Here is a 20,916-nt window from a genome sequence, read left to right on the forward strand (position 1 = left end):
ATATATATATACACACACACACACACAAATATAATACTAAAGAAATAATAAGAAAAAACATGATTTTATGTATGATGAACATTAGCGTCAGTAGGCATTTGTGGTTTAAAAAAAAAAAAAAAAAAAAAAACATTCTGGCTGCTTTGTTCTAGTATGTGCCTGATTTTGTACAATAGGCAAGAATGAGTTAAAAGGGAAGTTCAGATTTTTTTTTTTTTTTTTTTTTTTTTTTTTTTTTACATTAGGCATAATCTGCGGGGGTTTGATTAGTCGGTGGAGTTGATTTTAACAAGTTCAGTGCAGTTTGTCATTTATTTGTCAGTTGTAGGTCTCTGGAGTGGCTAAGCCAGCGCGAGTCAATAGTCCCATCTTAGAATGCCAATTAAAAAAAAAAAAAAAAAAAACAAGCACAGACGAGAATCACTGATGATCCATGCAATCAATAGTGTTGGCTCTGTTTTCAGGATAATGTTATTAAAACTTATAATTACATGTCAATAATTGTAGTATAGCTAGATTTGTAATCCAGTAGCTCTGCAGGGAACAGACTGAAGAGCGGAGTGATATTTTTTCCCACCGGTGTGTTTATGTCGTATCCAGCAACAAGTAACCACAGTTTATATTGTTCCTTGATCTTCAGAGGGAATTTGTGAAAACTTTCATTTGCCCATTTTTCTGTCTGTTTCCACAGCCTCTAAATGCCCATTTCATAATGTGGCCGTTCTTCAGTTGACTCAGTAGACTGATGCTGCATTCGAGAAAGGTGGTAAGTCGGAGTTTTCCAACCTCCGACCAGGAAAAATATCATAGAACACCACTCGAACTGCCTAGGCCCTAGTCGCAAAGTCGGGAAAAAAAGTTGCTTCAATATGACGTCAGTAGACAAAATGGTGCTGCCCGTCCAAAAGCAGAACATCAAAAGCAAAACAAAAGAAGGCAGTTTACAGTGTGTGCTATTTAAGCTAGCCGTCGTTTTCCTCCACTATTCGATCGCTTATTTGAAGGCAGGTTTGCTGGGGTTCAAAATGTCTTTTGGTGGCCAAAATAAAAATCAACTTGTCATAATTAACCATCTTGCTGTTTACATTCGCTTGGAACGCTTTGAGGTCGCAACTGGTACCATCCGAGTGGGATAAGTCAGATTTCCCACCTTCCTCGAATGCAGCATGAGCATGAGTGGCCGAAGCACTCCTATATATTGTGGTCGTATCACGCATCTATATGCAGATATATTACTGCAGAATAAAATGAATTTTGGTGTTTTGTTGTGACATTGTTTTGGTATTTGGAACAATGATCTGCATTTTGAATTTATTTGATTATGTTAGATCTGTTAATAGCGTTTTTTATTGGCATCCTAAAATAGGGCCATTGACTCGCGCGAGCTTAGTCACTCAGCAGCCCTGAAACTAACAAATAACTGACAAACTACACGGACTTTCTTGAAATCATCTCCACCGACTAATTAAACTCATCCTACTAACTCTCACTAAGTCACTAAGATTGAGCCTAATGAAAAAAAAAAAATCTTCAGCTTTAACTGTTATCAAATAGCAAGTTGTTAAATATATTCATTACTAACACATAATATAATATACATATGCTGTATAGTTATTATGAACTGTCACCTACCTAGTTCTTGTTATTTTATATATTTTATTGGGAGAAAGTCAAGGGTCTTATGTGAAATTAGCTTGTGTGCAGTCTAGGTTGTACCACACCTCTCGACTGAGGTTATCTGGTATAGGCTGTACTACACATACCACAGAATATATTGTGGCTGGTCAAGTGTATAAAAATGCACTAGCCTTTGTTTTGAACTCTTGCTGCTCTTGTGTCCCATACACTACATGACCCCAAGAAACGGCACACTTTATTGAATGCAACTCACAAATGTTAACAACAGCAACCACCACTCTCAGTCATGGCTGCCACAAATACCCATCGTCCGTTGCGGCGGAACAGATAAATCACAGTCGCTACAATATAAATACATTTAACACAACATACTGCACTATACCACATAGTATTTGGTTAACAATTAATGCTGCTTTTCTTCATTGGTTAAAATGCAGGTCGATCTCATCTCATTACACCTCATCATTTTCCTGATTTAATGGTCCATTCACCTCTAATGTACCATATTAAGACCATATTTAATGGCACATGATTTGACAGTAATTTTAATACAGTTTTTTTCCCTCTTCATTATCACAATTTAACACTTGTTTGGGGGGATGTGTGTGTACAGCATTGATTGTTTTTTCAAATTGAGATTAAATTTGGTATAGTTTCTTAACTAATCTCAAATCTGCCCATCCAGTACATTCATGCCTGCCAAAATCTTCATTTTCTCTGTGACGTCACACAGGTAAGGCAGCTTAGTCAAAATGGCTGAAGGAAAAACAGTACGTATGGGGCAAGTTTTCAAGGAGGCAGTAAATACAGCGATAAAAGTATATTTTCTTATGATTTTTTTATTTTTTCACCTATGATGACCCAGCAATGTCCCACACTGCAATGTAACTGATAACACTTTTAGTGCCATGGAAATTAAGCCGTCTTACTTCAAACCTACATTGCCCCCACTCCTTCCATGTCCAAGCTTGGCTCTCGGGAGCAAAAGAAGACAAATCATCAAATCACCACTTGTGGAACACAAATTGGAAAGTGATGCAACACGATATTTTAAGATATCACATTTAGTATTTTTCATGCCGAATATACTGTATAGTGGTGGTGTTTACTTAGTGGCTGTACAATGGCAAAAGGTTACACCTAACGGCATCAACTGAGCTATTGTTTGCAAAACACAGTTTGGCTGGGGGTGCAACATAAACTCTAGAGTGACTTATACAGTACATGGAATTATTGAAAGGATGACCTGATCAAAATGACATGTTGGCTGTATATTGTAGCACTCATGGGATAGTGAGGGACAATTTGCACTTTAACATTGTAAGCAGAAGAACAGGCTTACATTCATATTAGGGTTGTCAACTCACTGAAAATAAAAAGAAGGGACACCTCATTGGTAGAGCCGACCGGTCTGATAACCATCACCTTTTGATTATTATTTTTTTAATACCGCAATTGTAATATAATAATTTTACTGAAGCCTTAATTAGGTATATATTTGAATGATATAAGCACATCGAAAAGCAGTAATTATTGGCAATGGATTTTTAATAGTTTTTTAAAAGTGCAAACATAAACTGAATTGCCTCACCAATAACAAGTTTCACAAATGATCACTCCAAATATAATGTTAAAAGTCAAACGAAATCAACAGAAGGCAAAAATATAATACAAATAGTAAAAATACACAGCACACAGAGAAGAACAAGAAAACAAATGATCATCATTTTTTAACATGTTTTTATACTCTAGCTTCAAACTTCTTATCTCCCAGATTCTATGCTGTTTTCCAGTATCATAATTACAACCCACAGTACCTCCACCAATGAGATGAATGGGATTGTCATTGTTCTATCAGCTCATTGGTCAGAAAACAGGTGTGGCGTGGGAATGCCTTCCCCTACTGTACATATTCCTTAAAAGCACCATACCATATTTGTTAGTTTAAACAAAACACTATTTTCGATCTTCTTGACAATACAATACATAGCATGTCCCTTATAAGCTTAATACAGGACGCATACCTTTGTTTCTGAATACGGGTCTATCCCGTATTTCAATGGACAGTTGGCAACTTGAATTCAAATCCACAAATGATGACAAATAATGGCTGGTCATTTACTCAAATTTCCTGCAAAGTCGCAGTGTCATAAGAAAACTGAAATGATCACATAACAACAAACTAAATAGGAGGGGTGTAACAGTACATTAAAATGTAATTTTCTTTTGGTTCTGTTAAAGTGCTCAGTTAATTTTGGTACAAAAATAGGCAGGGACACATTTGTCGAGAAGTTCGCTCCCACATACACAATGAATGGGTTCCCGCTGAACCCTTCACACTAGTCTCCGGCTAGTTTGAAACGGCCTTTACAGGATGCATATGGCTACATACATTGCTTTTTTTTTCATGTCATGACAGAATGACAGCTCTTATTGAGATACAAAATGCCACCAGCTGTCAAGAGGGGAATGAAACAAAACTGCCTGAGTGTTTCCTGGTAGGATACATAAGGGAGAAGTCAACACAATTCAAAGAGCAGTTTGAATAAACAGCGTGTGATATTAGAAAAACAATTCAATCCAATGTGGAACAGAATTTGGTTGCGCTGTCACTCACAAAATACAATTAATCATGTTTTCTTTTCTTTTTTCTTTTGATGGAACATCCCTGATTTTAGGATCACGTTTTGCAAGTATGAATGAAATCTTTTTATGTACAGTAGATGCATTGTATAGGACTATGTCAAACAACCAAACACAGTGGTACCTCTACATACAAACTTAGCGCGCTTAAGGACCTGGGTTGTAAGTCAAAACGGTTGTTTGTGGAGTAGGATTTTCCCATAAGAATACATAATAATTCAATCAATTAGTTTCACAGCCCAAAAACCTACGCTAAAACAAATAAATTATTAATACAAATCAGAATTATAATATAATAATAATAATGAAACGAATTGGGCTTTAATGTGGCGTTTGTGTTTTGCATGCGGTTTCTTAAAGCACTGTGTGACTGGTGAGAGAGGAGTTTTTACTTCTACGTTTCATGTTGTTGGCGTCGGCAACGGCGGTCAGGAGCCGTGTTGTTCAAGTTCTAAAAGAAATGCTTAAAAACCTGACGAAGCCGTGTGATTTCCTTGCTGATAGTCCAATAATAGTAATTTTCAGTTTAATTTATAAAGACTGGCGAATCGAGGTCGAAGGAGTACCGTCCAGATCGTAGACATATTCCATCATTGCCACCTTAATTCCAATGGTTAGCGTCTCCCTTTTCCTTTTTTTCACCACCTGCACTAACCTTCTTGGGACCCATGTTGATTTCTCTCACAAGAAAATATTCGATTGATGTGGATCCCAATCACAGACTCAGAGACAAGGAAAAGTGACTGTTTGAATTAAATAAGTACAACTTAGGAAGCACTCCAGAAAACGCAAGTAAAACAAAGTACAACTAATGCGATCACCAGTAGAGTCCAGTAGAGCACAAAAATCAGAATGATCAAATTCGGATACAACTGTAGGAACGTCGTGGAGCACAAAGAAGATGAGACACACATGGCGGTTAGCAAGGCAATCATCTGACACAGCTGCTAGACACAGGCGTCCTTAAATACCACGCGCTCTTAATGCGCTACAGGTGCGTCGCATGACCCCGCCTATCCAGCGCAATTAGATGCTTAAATGAATAAAGAGCAACTGAGAACACAACATAACAGTCTTGTAGGAATAATGAGATGAAATGACAATGAAATTGGGAGGCTGTTGTTAACTTATTTGTTCCCAAAAACGTATAAATATGTTCTATTTTTAATTGCTTCAGTGTCCCAAAAACGTATTTATACGTATTTTCTCTCTTTTTTTTTTTTTTTTTTAATAAAAGGCATCTATAGGTTCCGATGTATCTAAGATACAATGCACAAAGCTAAAATAAAACCCTTAAAAGCAATAAAATTGGCCACTGGAGGTCAGTAGCGCATTTAGTAAGAACTCATCTCGGGCCAAGAAAGGAAGTGAAAAAAATAGTCAGGAAACGGAAGTTGGAGGGATCTTGTGAAGACGCGTGAGAATTTGAGAAAATGTGGAGAATGACCGGGGAAAAAAAGGCAAACGACACTGGAGGAGTGTTTTGAAAAAAAAATGAAACCATTGTCAAAGAAGGATTCAAAAAAATCTATCTTGATGAGACAGACGGTGACGTCCACAACAGCGTCAGGTTCCTCACGCGTTCTGCCGAGCTCACGTTGCGCCACTCTTTAGCCCGAGGTTGAAACCAATGATGAAGATGATTAAGATGATGAAAAAAGAGGCCGATCTTGATCCGGACTCATCAGATTACTGAGCCTTCTGCTTGTTATGTGCGCAAATAGTTCAACGGTTCAGTAGTTTAGTTATGTGTAAATAAATTGTTACTTTGCGATCAAAAGCTCTATTTGTCTTGTTGTTTGTTATTTTGTAGAATGAAAACATTATTCAGATGTTTGGGATGTCACATAAGCGAAAAATAGCTGTATTAAAGTCAAAGTTATGTTTGAAATGACTGCTTTCACAAAAAGCTCAATTTCTCTGTTTTTTCATCAGAAATTGGAAAATTGCTAAGCTAAGCTATTTTCTAATGCTGATTTTTAAAGAATGGAAAAAGATATGAACTAACTTTTTTTCTGCTGAAAGAAGAGAGTCTAATCTTTCTTTTCGTGGGTTTCATGTTTATATAGCAATTGAAAAGAATTTTCTGTGGGCCTCGCAATATCAGTGAAAATCCAGTAAAACGGCCTGGAGTAAAGGGCCTTGCTCTGGTCAAAATGGCTGGGAAGGAATGAGTTCATCATCGTATTTTGAGCATGTCGTCATATGTCGAGACAAATGACGAATCAAATTTCACGTCGGATACAAGAAACAAGAAAGCCAGCAAACAGTTTGCTGGAGACATGTCAACAAAGCACATGGATTACTGGAATCATGTCTTATGGTCTGATGAGACGGGCGGGCTTTCTTTTGTACCGTCTTCAGAAGAGGCTTCCTCCTGGCGTGACAGCCATGCACACCAATGTGATGTAGTGCGCGGTGTATGGTCTGAGCACTAACAGGCTGACCCCACACCTCTTCAATCTCTGCAGCAATGCTGACAGCACTTCTGTAACGAGTCACATGACATTTTGGAGGGAAAATGACAAGCAGTACTCAATTTGGACATAGGGATGTACCTAGTTCCCATGCGGTGTACTCACTTTTGTTGCCAGGGGTTTAGATATTAATGGCTATATTTTGAGTTATTTTGAGGGGAAAATAAATTAACTCTATTATATAAGCTGCACACAGACTACTTTTCATTGTGTCAAAGTGTCTTTTTGCTAGTGTTGTCCCATAAAAAGATATACTTAAATATCTGCAGAAATGCGAGGGGTGTGCTCACTTTTATGATATACTGTATGTATATATGTGTGCGTATACTGTATATATGCATTTATATACAGTGCTAAGATCATGTGGGACTTTCAGATACAGACTTATAAGATGGTTGTGGCCAACCAAACGGGCGTCGTGATCATGGATAAGCAGCAGAGGACAGCTGTTGTGATCAATGTAGCCATCCCAAACGATGGCAATATCAGGGAAAAAAAACCCAAAGAAATACCAAGGGCTCAAGGAAGAGCTGGAGAGAGCCTGAAAGGTGAGAGCAACAGCGGTCATAGGAGCTCTGGCGGCTGTGTCCCCCACACTGGAGAAGTGGTTCCAGCAAATACCTGGAAAAACATCAGACATCTCCATCCAGAAGAGTGCAGTCCTAAGAACAGCAAAGATACGGTGCAGGACCCTCAAGTTTCCAGGCCACTAGTAGAGGACCCGAGCTTGAGATGAACAGCCACCCACCCTACCAGGGGAGATGGGGGGAAGGGGAGGAAAGAGGGTTTTTTTTATATTCATGTAACCCACACAGAGATCTGAGCCAATATTCAAAGAACTGCTCATTTTTATTTGAAACTGTGCATAATGGAAAAAACAAGCAATACAATTGACTGTACTGTAAACAGAAGCTTAACAAGCTAAAAAATAAACTCCGAAATTTAGCTTAATGATGGATTACAAGCAACTATCAGGTGCATACCGCTACCTACTGTACAAAAGTGTGCAGCACCCATCTGAAGGTGCACTCCTCTCACTGTTGTTTTTTATTGGTCAGTATCCTGTTCACCTGCCTAATCTTGCCTGTACTCTTTTTGCTGCCTCCAGTGCGCAATTACGGTATAGTTGCACAGGGCTTATCGATTGCGCCGGAGGCATGAAAACGAAACTATCAATTCACAAGGAGAAAAAAAACAAACAAAAGCAACATGTAACGCAGGCGACAATTTGAAAAGTAGTGCCACTTCATATTTGTGCTCAGGTAAAGTAGATACACAAAATGAACTTTAGTAATGAAGTACTTTTCCTTCTCAACATTCCACCACTCTATATACTATAATCACCATGTAAATTTACAGGGTCTGGAATTACCTAAGATGATAGGGAGGCAGTGCATAAATGGGTGCAACAAGTTCCAATCACACTGGATCAGCCACTACAAAGAGGCTCATGTCAATAACACAAAAATGTTCAACTTTATAAACAAAGTTTGGGACAGAATGGTACTCACCCTTCACAGCAGAAACGACACCCACAACGCAGCTACCTGACGGACGCAGCCATTTTTATTACTGCTCTTATTTGGATTTCATATTCGTTGGAACAATTGCTGCCAGTTTTGACGGACCCAACTGCAACAGATAGTTTTTATGTAGTTGGAAATGTCTTTAATGGCTATCCATTGCAAGTTCTTTCTAGACAGAATAAAAGCACTGATTAAAATTTGGGAACTCTGACAAAAGTCTTAAACAGTCTTGCATTCCACTGATAGCAAGTCTTGAATTAACAAGCCCAATCACAAAGAATCTGAGATCCCAACAGGATGATGTTACTCAAAGCAGTTTGGTAATACAACAAAGCGCTCATCATAGATAAAGCTTTATATAGTGTAGTGGGTGTATGTGACTGTGACTGGCAGAATGCGATTGGATGTCAAGGAGTCAGTCAAATGGACTGTGAAAACAATGACACAGTCAAATTATTTGCTCTGGTTTTACTGGGTCTCTGTTCCGTATTCGATCTGGTTGATCATTAAATTCTACTAAGCAGACTGGAGCAGTGGGTATAATCATGCCTGACCCAGACTATACAATTTTTTTGGTCTTTCCCGATGGTCGCAGTGTCAGATTACACGACAATGGGTCATGATGTCGCAGTTTGTCTTAGAACGAACATGTTGTCACAATATAAGAACAGAGCCTGCTTGATCATAGCGTAGTGCCGCAAAGACTGCACTCCGACAACTGATGTCATCGGGAGGTGGGACAAGCAGCTGTCAATCAAGAATAGTGATGGAGGCAATTCGTATCATTATAATGATGGTCGTCTGCGGTGCTCGGATCAACACATTCACTATAAACAATGAGATTACCTGTTTACTTTGTATGCGTGGGGCTGAGAAACATGTGAAGGTGTCACATGCTGTCCGCATCTGCATTTTCAGAGAGAGAAAAAAATACAGCAGCGAGAGAGCACAAGCAAGAGAAAGCACACGCCGGTCACCTACTTACACTATTGGTCAATATTCATCAACAAATAGTAGGAACACGTAGGACGTTATACTATGCGACACGACAAGCAGAAATTATTATGTGCGAGACTTCCTGCGATGGGATCATGAGGCGTTTGAGACGCCAGATCGGCAGTCAGTGGATGTGTCACAAAACTTCACGACGTGTCGTGACCCACTCCCCCTTCCCAAAATATCGGCCAAGGCAGTCAACAATTGTCCATAATGTGGATGTTGGGCTAAAATCGTGTAGTTTGAGTTTGGTTTTAGAATCTGCAGAAAAGCACAATTCCAATGAAACCAAGATCATTATTCTATGAGTACAAATATTAACAAAAAATATGGTCATTTAAATGTCAGTCGCAAGCCAATGAAGTAGAAATCCAATAGGACTCCAGATCTCAATTTGTGAACCATATTGCTATCACAATTGTGCAAGATAAAGGCACTCACTAATTGTAATAAACAAGAATTTGTCGGAAAGCTTAGTAAATGAATAAAAAAACGACGAAACTAATTCATACTTTCTTGGCATAAACACAAAACATTTTTTTTTTCTTATTATTAGAGTTAAGAAAACTGCGCCAAATATAACTGCATTTATTCGCATGCATTCTTATTTCGTTATATTTTAATCTACAAGTAAAAGTACCTTGTATGCCCTTTCCTGTTAATGTTAACGCAGCAGAATAGTCACATCCCTGTTTTGCAGTCACAGGGAACTCTTACATTACTGATTTTAGTAAAGTTTCAATACTTCAGCATTATTTACATCCCTACAAGTGGGCCACGAACCCGGTTAAACATAAAACAAGGGTAAGTGCACATTGTTTAGAGCAGGGGTCATGAATTAAAAATCCTCTGTGTCCGAAATTAAAAAATTACAACAATCTCGGGTCCGGAAATATTTTTAATGCTTCTTTTTTTCCAAAAAATACAAACGTATCTTTACGTGGCCATGCTGATAATTACAACATTCAAAATTGTAAATAATATATAAAAGGTGCATAAAACTAAAAAGTGCTTTAATTGAATCATTAAATAGCAACATAAGAGCATGTTCAAGACTTTTTTTTTTTTTTTTAATTGTGGATGCTGACAGGGGGACTTGCTTTATTTTTTGACAGACCTCTTCTTTTTGCTTTCCATGAAGCAAAGTTTCAGCAACTGCACTCATACAATCTTTGACAATCGGTGCGTCACTGAAAGACTTTTCGTTTTGACCCAATATCCACGCTATTCTGAGGGAGCATTCATTTGCGCATTGCTGTGCAGTGAATGATCATATTGAGCCCTTAATTCCGCTATTTTTGAGAACGAATGTTCATAGGGAAACTTTGCGAAAAAGCTGCGTGCTTCGTCTCATAGTGCCTTTCAAATTGCTGCTCTTTACAAGCAGATTCTTCCACTTTGGAGGCAGGATTCAGAATTTTTCGTTTTCGCCTTCCGTCTTCGCCGACACCATATGCACGCGAGGCAAGTCTGCTACTCAGTCATTGCGTCGCAGAGTCACCATGTAAACTGCCCCTGAGACACGCTGTTCTGAAAATAACTTTCAAATGCTTCACTCCCATTGGCTGGCTCACGCGCGTCACCGCTAAGGTTTTTGTTTGTTGGCCACCTCCGCTCTGCAAACCCGCTGATAAAAATGATTTTTGTTGTTGCAACGTGTATTAGTCGCGACAGCTTGAGATCCAATCCAGACGGCTTTGGAGACCGGAACTGGACCGAGGTCCGCGGTTCCGTGACCTCTGGTTTAGAGGAAGGGCCACAGGTTGCGCCAAAGGCTGACCTAAGTGTCTAGGCCGGAGGTGCTGAAGAAGCCTTTTCGTCTGGACACCTGCTCTTCACGTCATCCGACATCACATCACCCCATGTGCTTAGTATGCTAATTTTCTTATGAATGAAGTATATAAAGAAAGTGCCTGGCTAGTGGGTTTACTGATCCTTCTGCTTTTCTGTGATCGCTCAGACTAGAGAACTATCAGCCAGATATCTGTAATTGTTGATTGCTTTATCTCTGGAATCAATATACTCGGATCAAATTGCAACGCAAGGTCTGTGACTCTTTTATTTAGATTAGCATTCAATTATTAGTATACCTAGCTTCTGAGTAAAGAACACGAGTAAAGTTAGGACAGAGGAGTAATCCGGTGTCTTTATCCTTAATAGGGGCCTGGACCCTCACAACAGGTGTTTTAAACCTAACATTATGCACATAGTTAATTATGTTGTGGAAGGATTACAATAAAGTATCAAATGATACGAAACAAATCATTGATCCAAATTTGAAAATTCAAATTGCAAATCATTTGCTTGTGTAGCTGACTTCCTTTGCTCTGCCTGATTTTAGTGTGGTGCTTGAATTGAAACTGGAATGAGAGTATACTGAGTTTATGCAGAGAACTTTCCGACTGCCTGAGGGCACAAAACAGTTTTCAACATTATATTAAGGGATATATACTGTGCACCAAAAGACATGCAGCCAGTAACCATCCATATCAAAGTGGGGGGAAAAATTCTTATCTTATAGTCCATAAATCATGGAAGTGGCCTATAAAGTCAATAGAACTATTTTTTTTCTTATGCGCATACAGTAGTTAATTATGTTGTGTGGGGAACATAACCTCATATGGTGCTCACACAACATTATTAACTATTTACATTTTTTAAAAAATGATATTTTAATTTTTTTATTAGTCTAAAAATATCGGGATTGGATCGGGTCCGGATCGGTATCGGCAAAACATATCTTGAAAAAATTGGATTGGTAGTTAAAAAATCACCACGTGACATATCTACTGCTCATATCAGTACTTCTGCAATGTGTGTGCTTGTGTGGGTTTCATGCATTTCACAAGTTTGAAGCACACATGATTTGATTGCCCTATCAATGATTAAATGCGCAATAATTGAGGTAAAGCCATCGTAGGTAAGACTTATTCTTTCTAGTTGTATAGAGTTCATTTTGCCTACAATTATAAATTCGTCAAACCTTTTCTTTTATCCCAGGCAATAGTAGGTGGTTTTATTTACCTGAAATGTTTCGGCGAGCACTTCCGCCTTCGTCAGAGGGTCACTGATGTTGGAGTGACGCGTCTTTATCAGCCGATGGATGAAGGCGTGACTCATCTGTCAGAATGACAGGCGAGTCACGCCCTCTGCTGCCCATTCACTCTTCCAAGATGCTGTTCCAGGTCGTAGAGAGCATGTATCCGCCCACGTCCCTGTTAAGGGTCCTCGGGCCCCGCTTGTGTATCTCAATGGCCTCCCTGATCCAGCGCTGATGTTTGTTTTCTTCGGTGCGGATTACTCTGGCCTTTTCCCAGTCCATGATGTGGTTTTCCCTTTTGCAGTGATCGGTGATGGCTGATTTGTGATGTTCTTGTTGTGATTGTTCTTTTATTGCCCTTGTTTGTCTCACTGTTGTCTCCTTTTCACATTCCTTCTTGTGTTCTGTTTTTCTTGTAATGAAGCTCTTCCCTGTCTCCCCGATGTATGATGTATTGCATGATTTGCATGGAATTTCATATATCGAGTTGCATTTGTTTTCTGGATGGATTTTGTCCTTTTGGCGGACCAATATCTGGCGGAGTGTTGTGTGTGGTTTGACCGTTGTGTTTATGTTGTATTTTTTCATGACCCTTTGGATACGTTCTGTGACTCCCCTCACGTACGGCAACGTCACCGTATCTCTGTGTTCTTGTTTTTTTTGTTTTTTCCTTCCCTCCCGTTGTCCGTGTGATGTATGTTTATGTCCAGAAAGGCTATGGATTGATCTATTTCTTCTTCATGGGTGAATTTGATGCTGCCGGTGGCGTCCATGGTGTTGAGGTGGTCCGTGAGTCATTGTGTATGTCCTGTTTTTACTTTTTCCAGAATGTCATCTACGTAACGTTTCCATAATGTGGGTCTGTATTCATCCGGAGCTGTTGTGAGTGCTTTTAGTTCCAAATCTTCCATGAAAAAAAACGCACATGATGGCAGACAGTGGTTCACCCATGGCGAATCCTTCTTTTTGTCTGTAAATTGTGTTTCTGTATTGGAAGTATGTGGAAGTGGCGATTTAATGAAGTAGCTGAGTGATGACCTACTGTACTGTTAACTTTGTGCGTTTCTGCATGTTCTGTCTGCAATTAACCTGTTGTGAACTATATGTATGGTGGCCTGTGTAGGTGTTTTGGTGAAGAGTGAAATGATCAGGGAGGCCATTGAGATCTGCAAGCGGGGCCCGAGGACCATCAACAGGGACGAGGGGGCATACATGCTCTCTACGACCTGGAACAGCATCTTGAATGGGCAGCAGCAATGACTCGCCTGTCATTCTGACAGATGAGTCACGCCTTCATCCATCAGCTGATAAAGACGCATCACACCAACATCAGTGACCCTCTGACGAAGGCGGAAGTGCTTGCCGAAACATGTCAGGTAAATAAAACCACCTACTATTGCCTGGGATAAAAGAAAAGGTTTGACGAACTTATTCTTTCTACTGACTCAAGGGAATTCATAACTTCAGCCCTGGTCCCCTTATACAAAGTTGGAATAGTTTTTTTGTTAATATGTGTCCGACTTTTAAAGCAAGGCTCATGAGTACATATTATAAAGCTTTTCTGACAACGACATACAATCGGAGACCCATGCAAATACCATACGGTCTGTACGTGTCTTGCATGGTTGATTTTGTCCTCTGACATTTGAAAGGGAATTTTGCTTGAAGTAGAGCCCTCATGCTAGTCTGTCTAGGAGGTGGGATACGATAATCGTTTTTTTGGCTCACCGGTATCAGGTGGATGCCGATTCAAGTGGCTGTGTGTATTTGTTGTGTTTCCAGTGTCCCTTATTTTTGTTAGTTCTTGCATACTTTGAGCTTTTGATGGGTGATTGTTGGGGGGGTTGTGCTATACTTAAAATTGATAGACATGATGCACATTGAAAATATTTACTACTATGTTTCTTTAAGTTAGTTTATAGTTTTGAATTATTACCTGTCTTTTTGACACAAAACAGACCAGAGAGAACATTACATGTCCTAGAGCGTTGAGTCTCCTCTATCCACAAATTATAGTAACACCCTGCTCAAGCGTGACAGCAAACAGTCTGTATTTGTTTATCAGCTTATACACGCAAAATAGGGGTTGGGTGAAGCTGTGCCATGGAAACATTATAAAATGTCTCAAGTCAATTTTTGAGTGATTTCCCCGTAACAAAAGCTCCTAAAATGTTCATTGGCTGTGACAGGAATGGGAAAAGAAAGTATCTAGTGTATTTCAGTTGACAATGAGTTTCAAGAGCTGACTATACTGCATTTGGTACACAGAACATATGATCACTTTTTAAAAAGGTAAATAAATCCTAATCATCCCTGAAATGTGACATCTATTTTATAATGGGCACAAAAAATGCTGTGTGCAGCCTCTGAGAGAAGTGTAATTATAAATTGAATCTACCTCAGTAGTTTATTACTGTTTCTTTAATGTGCATGTGCCATTTCATGTGCTGATGCAAACCACTCGTGCTGAATGAAGAATTTTGCCCTATATAAATAGATTACAGGATTTGCTGAGAACAAATAGTGCCACTTAGGCTACGTTCACAAAAGTCTGGATTAGTGCTAAACCATCAATATTTAGCCAATACTGTAATATCGATATTGTGACCATGTTAGAGGCATCATTTATTGAGTTCTTGCAACAGATGAAAAGATATTTCTCTTTTGGAAGAGTTTCTTAGTCATGCTCTCCATGTAATATTGTCTGGGCATATAACAGAGAATTTAAATTGGAAAAATTATTTACTTTTCCCAGCAGTGTATCAAAACCAAAAGGATGAACAATTAAACTGTGTTATTTTGTGAAGGTGCGCAGATGAAATATGACCAGAATTAATGATTGTGTTCTGAATAATAAACAAGGTCAAAGTAAGGTAAGAGTTGCACTTGTGAATGAATTTTCAGCTGCTTTAAGGCACAGGTGTCAAACCGATTCCAGAAAGGGCCTAGTGGGTGCAGGTTTGCTTTCCAACCAATGAAGAGGACACCTTTTCACCAATTGGATCTTTTACATGTGTAATCAGTTAAACTTTGTCAGGTGCTGCTTGTTTCAGCAGGAAGTTCATTGGTTAAACTCTCTGCGCGTTATCGGTTGGAACAAAATCCAACACCCACTAGGCCCTTTCTGGAATCGGTTTGAAACCTGTGCTTTAAGGGTACGCGGAATGGAGGGGCTCTCTGAGCAGACAAGCATGAGGTTTGGATGAGCATATTTCTTTATTTCTTTGAGACTAAGAAAAAAACAGTGACTGATGCTAAAGCCAAGGCAGAGGGCAAGTATAACACCGCCAGGGGTGTGGAGCTTTCCGCTCAGGGGAGTCGAGTCTGCGTGAGGCGGAGACTCAGGAAGGTGGCAGGCATAGTAATGCGATGTGAAGCGCGCAAAAGCAACTCCTGGGGCGAGAGTAAAAAGCGTCATGAACTGGTGATCAGAGAGAATCAACAAATGAATGCAAGATGCACCTGACGAAGGAACCAGACAAGTTGATCAGCCGAGGATGTGGTGGCACCACTGGCTTTAAAAGATGGCTGATTGTTATTGCTAGCACCTTTAGCTGCTCCACCTGTCTAGCCTGGAACTCCACAGTCTGCCGGCTTTCCGGCGGATCAAATTCCCAGGGCGGAGCAAGCCACAGCCGACAAACAGCGGAGTGGACCAATCAGCGACGGGTGGACGTGACGTTGGTAAAGCGACAAGAAACTAGCGCGAGGGGCCGCAAGCGGAGAATGGAGAAGTTTATTCAACATGGCTAGCGCGAGACAGACTGTTGTCAATGACTTGTGTCGTTGTTTTTGGTAAAGATGTCCCGATCGATCAGGATGCCGATTGATCGGGTCCGATCACATCATTTTCAAAGCATTGGACTCGGCGAAAAAATATCGGACATGCCTTTTTGTTATATATATATTTTTTTTAATTTAAATCGTTTTCTAATTGTATATAACGTTACAGACAAAATGTCTTACACTCATCCAGAGTAGTTTTGGCTTAAAGTAGGGCTATCAAATTTATTGGGTTAACGGCGGTAATTATTTTTTCTTAATTAATCACGTTAAATAATTAACGCATGCGCTGCACGACCCACTCACGCATTGTCGCGTTCAATCTATAAAAGGCGCCATTTTACCAATATATAGAGCTAAACACAGCGTATAATGAGTAGTGAGAATTTTGACACCCTTTGGAGCCTTTTTTTATTTGGCTAAAGCCTTACATTCTCTCTCTCAGCAATTAAAATTAACATGGGAGGCAACGTGGGGAAGAAAGGTAGTAGTTGATCATTTTCTCAACACCCAATGTTCTTTCCTAACATAGAGAAGATATATCAATTGGTGCCCCTACGCACAGTCATGGTTGCACTTCCCATCATGCATTTGGGTTGAATGGCTGCAGTATCATTTACTGAAAGCTCAAAAAATACACTAGATGGCAATATTTAGTCACAATATACAAAGTCACATTTATCCTTTAAGAATTACAAGTCTTTTTATCCGTGGATCCCTTTCACAGAAAGAATGTTACTAATGTAAATGTCATCTTGAGGATTTATTGTCATAATAAACAGATACAGTACTTATGTACTGTATGTTGAATGTATATATTCGTCTGAGTTTTATTCATTTTTTTCTTAATGCATTGCCAAAATGTATATGATCGGGAAACATTATTGGGAATGACTGGAATATCTGGAGCAAAAAAAAGCAATCGGATCGGGAAATATCGGGATTGGCAGATACTCAAACTAAAATGATTAGGATCGGATCGGGAGCAAAAAAACATGATTGGAACAACCCTAGTTTTTGGTAATTTAAAACTGATTTTACTGCGGATTGGAACATATACTTGGCTCTCCCGTTCCCCATCTGTGTTGTTGTGGCTGTGATTTCCAACGCGCAACAGTTACGTTGCTCGTTAAGAACACAATAATCGAATCTTATTGGACGGATGATTTCGTTTGCCTCGATGCCTTCATTTGTCCCAGATTATTCTCACAGTGTTTGAAAAATACAGGGAGAACAGTCTGGTCGTGCAAGGCAACCACCCGTCAGACGTCCAACCTTCAATCAGATTAAAAACATGCACACCTGCCCAAGGTGGACCAGGTCTCAGGAGGGAGGGGCATAGGCCCTAACAGTTACTGTACAAGCATTAATAATCTTCTTCAAGAAATTGTGACAGGTGAAATGTGTTTCCATTTTGTTAGCCTCCTCAAAGTTCGTGTGAGAAAATATGTAGTTGACCTGAAAGTATTATGGGCAAGTTGATGTTTATTGATTTTTCCTCAATGTCAGGTACAGCGGTATCTCGACATCAGAACGCATGGACATACGATTCTTTCGACATGCAACGTAAAATTTGACTCGTCATCTTTATTGACATGTGACGTCATGCTCAAAACATGACGATTTACGACAGCGTCGCAATTTCGTTGTTTTCCCACAAGACGGCCGCATGTCAGATTTAGAAATCGTCCTGGATCCCAGGAAGGTTAGTGCATGTGGTAGTAATGGTGAAAAAAAGGAAGAAGGTGACGCTTACCATTGAAATAAAGAACAAAGTCATTGAAAAATATGAGCGTGGCGTGCTTGTGAGTGAACTGGCTAGATGATACTGCTCACAACACGGCTCATTGTATCCTCCTCTACCAACAAACCTGACGTCTCCTCTGCCCTCTGTTCGCCAGTAAGTTAAGTTGACAATAAAAATGCTTTTTAAAATGTATGTATTCATAATTTTTTTGTTTTACATGTGTCTAATTTAATGCATCTGTTAAATTAGACAGAACACGGCTCACCATATCCTCTAACTACACACCTACCGTCTCTTCTGACCTCTCTTCTCCAGTCTGTATAAGTTAAATTTAATTTTATTTTATTTTATTCATTTATTTTTTAGTTATTTAATGTTTTATTTTATTTGTAATTATATCTGCAGTATTTATTAAGGATTTAGCGTAGATTTTTAATTGAATTAAAATGTATTCTCACCGGGAAATCCCTCACGACATATGACCATTTTGACATACAAACCAGGTCCTCTGACTAATTAAATTCGTATGTCGAGGTACCACTGTATTGTGTTTGCTGCAAAGTTCCCAAACAAACTTGAAAGGTACGAAACCAGGCATTGACAAACCGCTCCTCAAGGGCCGCAGTGGGTCCTGGTCTTTGTTACAACTGATCCAGCACAGGCAGTTTAACCAATGAGGGGTCCAGGGAAACAAGAAGCACCATGACTGCATTTGTAAGACACCAGATTGGTGAAAAGGTGTCCTCTCGGTGGGTTGCAACAAAAACCTGCACCCACTGCGGCCCTTGAGAAATAGTTTGCCCACCCATGTACTAAACACGTTATGAAATCTAAGATTTTTTTTTTCTCAATGAAGGAGCCAACATTTTCAATCTTTGTTGAAATTAATTATTGAAATGTAAAATCTCATGTTGATGGACAAATAATTGATCTTGTCATGCCATGTTGAGATAATCTTAGTGATTTCAACTTTTCTACACGTGCAAATCTAATGTCACGTCCATTTATGATCTGAGTTGGCAGTTAAACAGCTGAAAATTTTAATTTGAAACTCAAGTTACTTATAAGTTTTTATTTTTATTTTACAATATGTGTTTTATGCGATTCATTTGAAAAAAATGAATTACATAGAGTAAATGCTTAAAACTATAGATGTTGTAACTGATATAATAAGTATTTGCAAATCAAATAGTCAAATGTAATTAATTTATATAATATACAAAAAATAAGAGAGAAAGAAAGAAACTCTGGTGGATTATAATAAAGTATCAAATGATGCAAAAAAACAACATTGATCCAAATTTGAACATTCAAATTGCAACTCTTTGCTTGTGTAGCTCTCTTCCTTTTGCTTGAAGTGAAACTGGAATGACAGCATACACAGTTTATGCTGAGAACTTCGCGATTCCTCTGCCTTAGACGAAAAAAACAAGTTTTCATCATTACATAAAGTGATATATACAAAAAAGACATGCAGCTCATTAGCTGGTAAACATCCATAGAATAGCCGCACTGGACAATAAGCAACAGAGTTCAAAGTGGGAGGAAAAAGTTTTATATTATAGTCCACAAATCATGGAAGTGGGTTGTAAATGCTATAGAACTAAGACAAAAAAAATCAAAAAAATTATGCTGCATGACTCAATAAACAAGCTCTTAATGAGTGCCTTTCCTTTTGTCAAATTAGCACAATAATATTTTTTAACTACAGGCACACAAATTATCAATTTAGAAGTGACAAGGCATATGAGCTCTACATTCAGTAATTTATTCCTCACTTTGTTTTGTTTATTCTAATTTAAGATGCCCTAATGTGATGGAAATACAACATCAAGAGTTATTGTTAGTTCCTCACATGGTCAGCACTAACTTACTTGCTTGCACATTAGTAGTTTTGGGTCATTTGTATTGTGCGTTCCAGTCAATTTGTATTGCTCAGGTTTGCAGAAGAGAAACAACCAAAGCCTGTCTGAAAGATTGGTTCAAGCCACATGATAATAATTGTGAATATTTATTGATTAGAGTACATCTTGAATGCCATCGTGCACTCATCTTCTTTTTATTTGTTTATTTATTTATTTTTAACCAATATACTTACTTATTCCTTCTACCCTTCAATGATGACAGCTATTCATTTCAAAAACACTCATTGTGTTAAAATAGTCATTTTAGCCTTTCCTTTCAATTTTCCCCTCTATTTCTCTTGCTGCTTTTGCTTGCTGACCTCATAAAGTGTACTTCTGAGACCTACAGATCATTTTGGGCGGCATTAACTTGACTTTCAAGTCTAATTCTTTGGTGAGTATTTGCATCAAAGCCTAATTCAACCTTTCATACACACAAAAAATAAACCAATAACTTGAAAGACATGTCTTTGCGTGCGGGCATATGGCTTAAAAACAAAAACTAGATAAAGCCCTACAAATGTGTTATTGTAATTAAATAAGTTTAAAAGAAAATATGCTCAATAGACAAGACTTTTAATGCACTTTTATCTGAATTTTACAGTGCCCAAAGGACAGTAAAGAGGCTTACATTTATCCATTTTTCATAGGTATCTATGGTATTGGTTCCATCAAAATTCATTTTCATAAATGGTGCTTCTGCCATGCAAGATGCTGCCACGCCAACCAGTTGCAATTTAGGTTTCAGCCGAAGGAAAATTGGACTACGGGCAGTCAAGTCAGGCAACGGCGTAAGTTTGCATAGGGACAGTAGAAACATGACACTACCAATTTTCAGGATGCTCGAATTGTCCCCACCAACTTTTAAGCAACCTTATTTGCATTACATAATGAGTTCAATTATATGGATAATTTAGATTGTCTTTCCATATGTTGTATGGATCGACTTGACCCTACCATTATTAAGAGAATTATTCCCATTATGTTCAGACTTACATTTACCTCTTTTACTTGTTGAATGTGCCAGTCCATTTCCCTCCCTCAAACACACGTTTGATTGGCTGATGACTTGTGTCCCTCCAACCACCCCCCCATCCCCCCAATTACACACGCACAACTTTGACAGAAATACATGTCAACATGCACCCTTCGAAGGGGATAC

The 20,916-nt window shown here is 38.9% G+C and overlaps 1 long non-coding RNA gene across 1 annotated transcript; it reads right to left on the bottom strand.

The window, feature by feature from the left end:
- Window positions 1-3,024: 3,024 nt before the first annotated feature.
- LOC130915748 (uncharacterized) lies at window positions 3,025-8,594 on the bottom strand. The gene is made up of 4 exons (XR_009063134.1): window positions 8,270-8,594; window positions 8,131-8,194; window positions 7,380-7,507; window positions 3,025-7,299 (listed from the first exon to the last, which is right to left on the bottom strand). It is a non-coding gene; the product is annotated as an uncharacterized LOC130915748 (long non-coding RNA).
- Window positions 8,595-20,916: the final 12,322 nt, after the last annotated feature.

Source organism: Corythoichthys intestinalis, chromosome 5 (assembly GCF_030265065.1).
Source record: "Corythoichthys intestinalis isolate RoL2023-P3 chromosome 5, ASM3026506v1, whole genome shotgun sequence".
NCBI lineage: Eukaryota > Metazoa > Chordata > Actinopteri > Syngnathiformes > Syngnathidae > Corythoichthys > Corythoichthys intestinalis.